The following is a 6,965-nucleotide window of genomic DNA, read 5'->3' on the forward strand; positions in this document are numbered from 1 at the left end:
CCATGAAAACTTTAAAAAACATACTGATGACTGATGCAGAAATACAGACAACTGAACACAACATTGGAAAGATGAGAAACCAAGAGAAACCAAACTGACAGATTTGCCCATACCTAGCAAGCCTGGCGTGCTCTGGTCCATGGGGTCACGAAGAGTCAGACATGACTAAACAACTAAACAATACCAAAGCAAGCAGTGAAATGATGACAGTCATCCAAAGAAGTATGAACTATATATATTAGCTGGCCACAGAGCCTAGAACTTGCCGATCAGAAGGTCGGCGGTTTGAATCCCCGCGACGGGATGAGCTCCCGTTGCTCGGTCCCTGCTCCTGCCAACCTAGCAGTTCGAAAGCACATCAAAGTGCAAGTAGACAAATAGGTATTGCTCTGGCGGGAAGGTAAACGGCGTTTCCGTGTGCTGCTCTGGTTCACCAGAAGCGGCTTAGTCATTCTGGCCACATGACCCGGAAGCTGTACAGCAGCTCCCTCGGTGTGCTGGCCCCGGGGGTAAGGTACCGTGAATGTAGCAGAGTCCACACGAAGCGGGGCGAGGTCCAGTGCAGAGAGACGGGCGGGGAACAGGAACGCTGGAACAGAAGGCTGAGCAGGTAACAGGAACACCGGATGGTCGGGAACAGGAGGCCGAGCAGGAAACAGGAGTACTGGATAGTCAGGAACATGAAGCCGAGCAGGGATCAGGAGTACCGGTTAGTCAGGAACAGGAGGCCGAGCAAGGATCAGGATCACAGGAAGGTCCGAAGCCAACAACGACGTTGCTCCCGCAACCTGGGGCCGGGATGAGTGGGCTTTTATCCTCTTCTAAGGTCAGGGGCGGTCCCGACCCCCAGGAGCCCCGCCTACCTTGGCCTTAAGGCGAGCACTCCTCCTGGGGGCAACTAGTTCCCTTCGCCTCTCTGCCCTAAGCCTCTGCAGATCAGGAGAGGCCGAAGGGTTACTGGGCCCTGGAGGAGGCTCACCTGTGGCCACTGAGTCATCAGGCTCCTCTGGGGCCAGGAGGACTTCACCTGGGGCCAGCTCCTGCTGCACTGCCACAGGTGCAAGCTCTTCAGCCTCTAGGCCTTGCCCCAGTTCAGCCGGCCCTGGGGGCGGGGACTCCTGTGCAGGCTGGGATTCCTCTGTTTCATCCTCTGAATCGGAATCCCAGGCCATCACACCATCCCCCCTCCCAGGCCCCCCCCTCAACCGAGGGTCCGGACCCGGCTTGCCGGGGTACGTCGCATGGAACTCTCGGAGGCAGGCAGGTGCGTGGACGTTGGCCGCTGGTTCCCAGGAACGGTCCTCCGGTCCGTACCCCTTCCAGTCAATGAGATACTGTAGCTTTCCCCTGCGGTATCGGGAGTCCAGGATGCGTTCCACCTCGTACTCAGGCTCTCCCCGAACCAACACTGGCTGCGGTTGGGGACGGTTCGGGTGGAACTCGTCGGGTGGGGCCACAGGACTCAAAAGGGACCTGTGGAAGACCGGGTGAACCTTCAGGGTTGCGGGTAACCGGAGACGGAATGCCACAGGAGAGACTTGGTCCACGATAGGGAACGGGCCGGTGAAGCGGGCGTCCAACTTCCGCGAAGGTCGAGAGGGGTGGAGATGGCGAGTAGAGAGCCAAACCAGGTCACCGACGCGAAGTTCCGGCCCCACCTGGCGGTGGCGGTCGGCCTGGGCTTTGTACGCTTCCTTGGCCTGGTGCAGTTGCTCCACCAAAAGCTGTTGCTGGGACTGGAGCTCTTGAAGCCACTCCGTCACTGCCGGGACCACGGATGCCGGCAGCACCTCTGGAAACAGCCTTGGATGATAACCATAGCTGGCCTGGAACGGGGTCTGCTGGGTGGACGCATTCACCGCGTTGTTATAGGCGAACTCCGCCAATGCCAGGTGGTCGACCCAGTCATCCTGCTGGTAGCTGCAGTAACACCGGAGGTACTGCTCTAGCACAGCGTTCGCCCGTTCCGTCTGGCCATCGGTCTGTGGGTGGTAGGCTGACGAGAGGCAGACCTCTGTCCCGAGGGTCTGGTGTAATGTTCGCCAGAACCGGGATGTGAACTGAACGCCCCGGTCGGACACCACGCGCTCAGGTAGTCCATGCAGGCGGAAGACATGCTGAAGGTACAGCTGCGCAGTTTCCTTGGCTGTGGGTACAGATGGACAGGGAGCACAGTGTACCATCTTGGTGAAATGGTCGGAGAAAACCAGAAGGCAGGTACAGCCACGAGACGAGGGTAATTCCACTATAAAGTCCAACGAAACCGTGTGCCAAGGGCGCGGTGGAACTGGCAATGGCTGAAGTAGGCCGGGGGGTCGCCCGGTAGGACCCTTGGCGCGACGGCAGACATCACAACCAGCAACGTAGCGAGCCACGTCAGCCTTCAGGCGGGGCCACCAAAACTCCCGACTGACCAAATGGGTGGTCCGATACCGTCCAAAGTGCCCTGCTGCTGGGGCATCATGGGCCATCCGGAGAACCTCCAGCCGTAGTGGCCCTGGCGGGACGTACAGACGACCGTGGTGCAGCAGCAGGCCCTGATGCAGGACCAGCCCCGGATATTGTGGACTGGACCCTTCAGCCAGCTCCCGGAGACGATCCTGGGCCCAAGCGTCGACCCGCTGCTGTTCCCGCACCCGAACCTGCAGTGGCTGCGCCTCCTGGGTGGCCAGGAATGCAGCCGGAGGTAGAATCGTGGTGGGTTCTGCTTGCTGTACCGTGTCTGCGTTGTCTTCAGGTTTCCGGGACAGAGCATCCGCCTTCTGATTCTGAGAGCTAGGGATGTAGCGGATCCGAAACTGGAACCGGGAAAAGAACAACGCCCACCGGATCTGTCTTTGGTTCAGCTTGCGGGTGGTCTGGAGGTACTCCAGGTTCCGGTGGTCGGTTCTCACCTCCACCGGATGTCGTGCCCCCTCAAGATGGTGGCGCCAGACCTCGAAGGCTACCTTGATAGCCAGTAGTTCCCGCTCCCACACAGTATAGTTACGCTCCGCTGGGAGGAGCTGGCGGGAATAGAAGGCGCAGGGTAAAAGTGGCGCTTCCGGTCCGTGCTGCTGAGACAAGACGGCACCGAGAGCCGTACTGGAGGCGTCAGTCTCTACCACAAAGGGTCGAGAAGGATCCGGATGCTGCAAGATTGGCGCTCTCTGGAAACAGGCCTTCAACCCTTGAAACGCCTCCTCCGCCTCCTTGTCCCAGGAAAACGGCGTCTTGGGGCGCAGTAGTCGGGTCAACGGGGTGGTGCGGTGAGCATAGTCCGCAATGAAGGTTCGGTAATAGTTGGCGAACCCCAGGAAACGCTGTAGGTCCTTGCGGTTCCGAGGTGCCGCCCATTCTCGAACCGCTGCCACCTTCCCAGGATCCATCTGCACCCCACCTGGTGAGAGTCGGTGACCCAGGAAGTCCACTGACCGCTGATGAAACTCGCACTTGCTGAGCTTTGCATACAGACGATGCTCGCGCAAGCGCTGCAGCACGGTCCGGACATGGCCTTCGTGGCACGCCGGGTCACGGGAGTAAACCAGAATGTCATCCAAGTACACCACCACATACTTGTCTAGCAAGTCCTGGAACACGTGGTTGATGTACCGTTGGAACACAGCAGGCGCGTTGCACAAACCAAAGGGCATAACCAGGTATTCGAACTGTCCGTACCGGGTCCCAAATGCGGTCTTCCACTCATCCCCGGTGCGGATCCGAATCAAATTGTAGGCACCCCGGAGGTCTAGCTTGGTGAACACCTGCGCCCCTTGCACCCGCTCCAGTAACTCCGAAATAAGGGGCAAAGGGTACCGGTCCGGGATGGTGATTTTGTTCAGGGCCCGGTAATCATGGCAAAGGCGGAGCTCCCCACATTTCTTTTTAACAAAGAGCACTGGCGCAGCAGTGGGCGAGGTAGAAGGCCTAATGAACCCACGCTCCAGGTTCTTGCGCAAGAAGTCCTGTAAAGCCTCGCGCTCTGGCTCGGTTAACGAGTATAAGCGACTCACCGGTAGAGGCGCTCCGGGCTGGAGGTCTATGCCACAGTCAAAGGACCGATGCGGCGGTAGCTGGTCTGCCCCCCGTTCCTCAAACACGTCGTGATAGTCCCGGTATTCAGCGGGGAGCGTTGCAGCAACCTCCTCAGTGGGCGCAGCTGCTAGCATCTCAGTCTCAGCCGGAGAACTGGGGTCTGGGAAGTGTACAGTCCGTTTGACCCAGTCAATCCGCACATTGTGAGCCTCCAGCCAGTCCATCCCAAGCACCAGGGGGAACCGGGGCATGGAGGCAATATCCAGAGTTCGCATCTCACGGTGCTGCTGGAGGCACAGGACCAGGGGCTGGGTCTCCTGAGTGACGGCACCCGAACGCAGGGGCCGTCCGTCGATTGCCTCCACCTGCACCGGTTCTGGCTTGTTCCGCAGTGGCACCCGATGCTGGGCAGCAAAAGCAGCGTCCATATAAGAGCGGGTTGCGCCCGAATCCACCAGCGCATGGGTAAGAATCCATGGCCCTCCTGGAGGGTATAGATGTACCGGAACCATAAGGTGTTGTAATTCAATTGGTGCAGCCCCATTCTGTGCTGTTTGGGACCCCCGGTAGCCAGGGCCATCAGCTACTGGGGTTTGGTGGTTTCCCTGCGGCTGGTGTTTCTCAGGACAGGACCTTGCATAGTGTCCGCTTCCGCCACAATAGAGACAAAGATTCCCCTCCCGACGCCGCGACTTCTCTGCGGGGGAGAGGCGTGGCCGCACTGCCCCAAGCTGCATAGGTTCCTCCAATGACTTAGCTGGGCCCGTGGGGCTGCTGGTCGACACTGGGGCCAAGAACTGGAGGTGCCGGCGGTCCCGAGCCTGACGCCGGTCCTCTAGCCGATCGTCAATCTGTAGACTCCATTGGATAAGGGTGTCTAGCGTGGTGGGGCGTTCCATCGTGGCCAGCTGGTCCAGTATCTCATCTGAAAGCCCCTCGAGATACTGGTCCCGGAGAGCCGAGTCGTTCCAGGTCAAGTCCTGTGCCAGCAGCCGGAATTCTGTGGTGTATGCGGCCACCGTGGACTTGCCCTGTCTCAACCGCCGAATCGCCCGGTTGGCTTGACTCCCTTTCTGGGGGTTGCCGAACGCGGCCTCCAAACGATTGCAAAACCCCGTATAGTCTGCCAGCAAGGGGGAGTCTTGCCTGAGTAGCGGCAACGCCCACTTGGCCGCCTGGTCCTTTAACAAACTAATCAAAAAGTGCACCTTGGTGCGGTCGTCAGGAAAGTTCCGGGCTCGCCCCTGAATATATAGCTTGGCCTGGGCCAGGAACATAGGAAAGCTGGCCGGGGCTCCATCAAATTTCTCAGGCAAAGCCACTGGGTACTTGCCAGGAGTCGGGGCGTCGGCCCCAGGAGCCGGTAGGGCTTCTAAGCGTTGCTGAAGTGCCACGACCGCGTCACTGAGCTGCTGCACGGTGTGAGTTAAGGCCTGGTTCTCCTGGGCCAAAGTCATCAGTGCAGCCGCCTGGTCCTCCATGGCCTCTGGCTCTTCCCGAACGCACCCCTACGAAGGGGGAGTGCGGGTGTGGCGGGAGCAAACTGTGCTGGCCCCGGGGGTAAGGTACCGTGAATGTAGCAGAGTCCACACGAAGCGGGGCGAGGTCCAGTGCAGAGAGACGGGCGGGGAACAGGAACGCTGGAACAGAAGGCTGAGCAGGTAACAGGAACACCGGATGGTCGGGAACAGGAGGCCGAGCAGGAAACAGGAGTACTGGATAGTCAGGAACATGAAGCCGAGCAGGGATCAGGAGTACCGGTTAGTCAGGAACAGGAGGCCGAGCAAGGATCAGGATCACAGGAAGGTCCGAAGCCAACAACGACGTTGCTCCCGCAACCTGGGGCCGGGATGAGTGGGCTTTTATCCTCTTCTAAGGTCAGGGGCGGTCCCGACCCCCAGGAGCCCCGCCTACCTTGGCCTTAAGGCGAGCACTCCTCCTGGGGGCAACTAGTTCCCTTCGCCTCTCTGCCCTAAGCCTCTGCAGATCAGGAGAGGCCGAAGGGTTACTGGGCCCTGGAGGAGGCTCACCTGTGGCCACTGAGTCATCAGGCTCCTCTGGGGCCAGGAGGACTTCACCTGGGGCCAGCTCCTGCTGCACTGCCACAGGTGCAAGCTCTTCAGCCTCTAGGCCTTGCCCCAGTTCAGCCGGCCCTGGGGGCGGGGACTCCTGTGCAGGCTGGGATTCCTCTGTTTCATCCTCCGAATCGGAATCCCAGGCCATCACACTCGGCCAATAAAGCGAGATGAGCACCGCAACCCCAGAGTCAGCCACGACTGGACCTAATGGTCAGGGATCCCTTTACCTTTACCTTTACCTTTAGGTCTCTCACAGAATCACAGAATCATAGAATCATAGAGTTGGAAGAGACCACAAGGGCCATCGAGTCCAATCCCCTGCCAAGCAGGAAACACCATCAGAGCACTCCTGACATATGGTTGTCAAGCCTCTGCTTAAAGACCTCCAAAGAAGGAGACTCCACCACACTCCTTGGCAGCAAATTCCACTGTCGAACAGCTCTTACTGTCAGGAAGTTCTTCCTAATGTTTCTCTCTCTCTCTCTCTCTCTCTCTCTCTCTCTCTCTCTCTCTCTGTCAGAGAAGGTACATACTGTGTCTGTTTTAGTGCCTGAGACAGAAAAATTTCTACCCTTGAGTTGAATTAAATTGGCATTTAACTGTACCACAAAACAGACTGACTGAGATTGCTAGCTTGCCAGCCTTTAGAACTGGCCCTGACAGCTTTTCCAAGGGACACCCAGATTACTGTTTATTTATTTGCGTTAACTACTTAGAACAGGGGTTGCCAAACTGAACATCATTCAGGTGGTCCAGAGCATCCTTGTAAAAATATACAGCATCTGGCACAGCACATAACAATTGCTACATGAGGTAGGGGGGGGGGGAATTAAATGGTCCCGCAAATACCCTCAGCAAGTTTCAAGTGACTTA

The sequence above is a fragment of the Podarcis liolepis genome, assembly GCF_965112155.1.
Source record: "Podarcis liolepis genome assembly, chromosome: 3".
Lineage (NCBI taxonomy): Eukaryota > Metazoa > Chordata > Lepidosauria > Squamata > Lacertidae > Podarcis > Podarcis liolepis.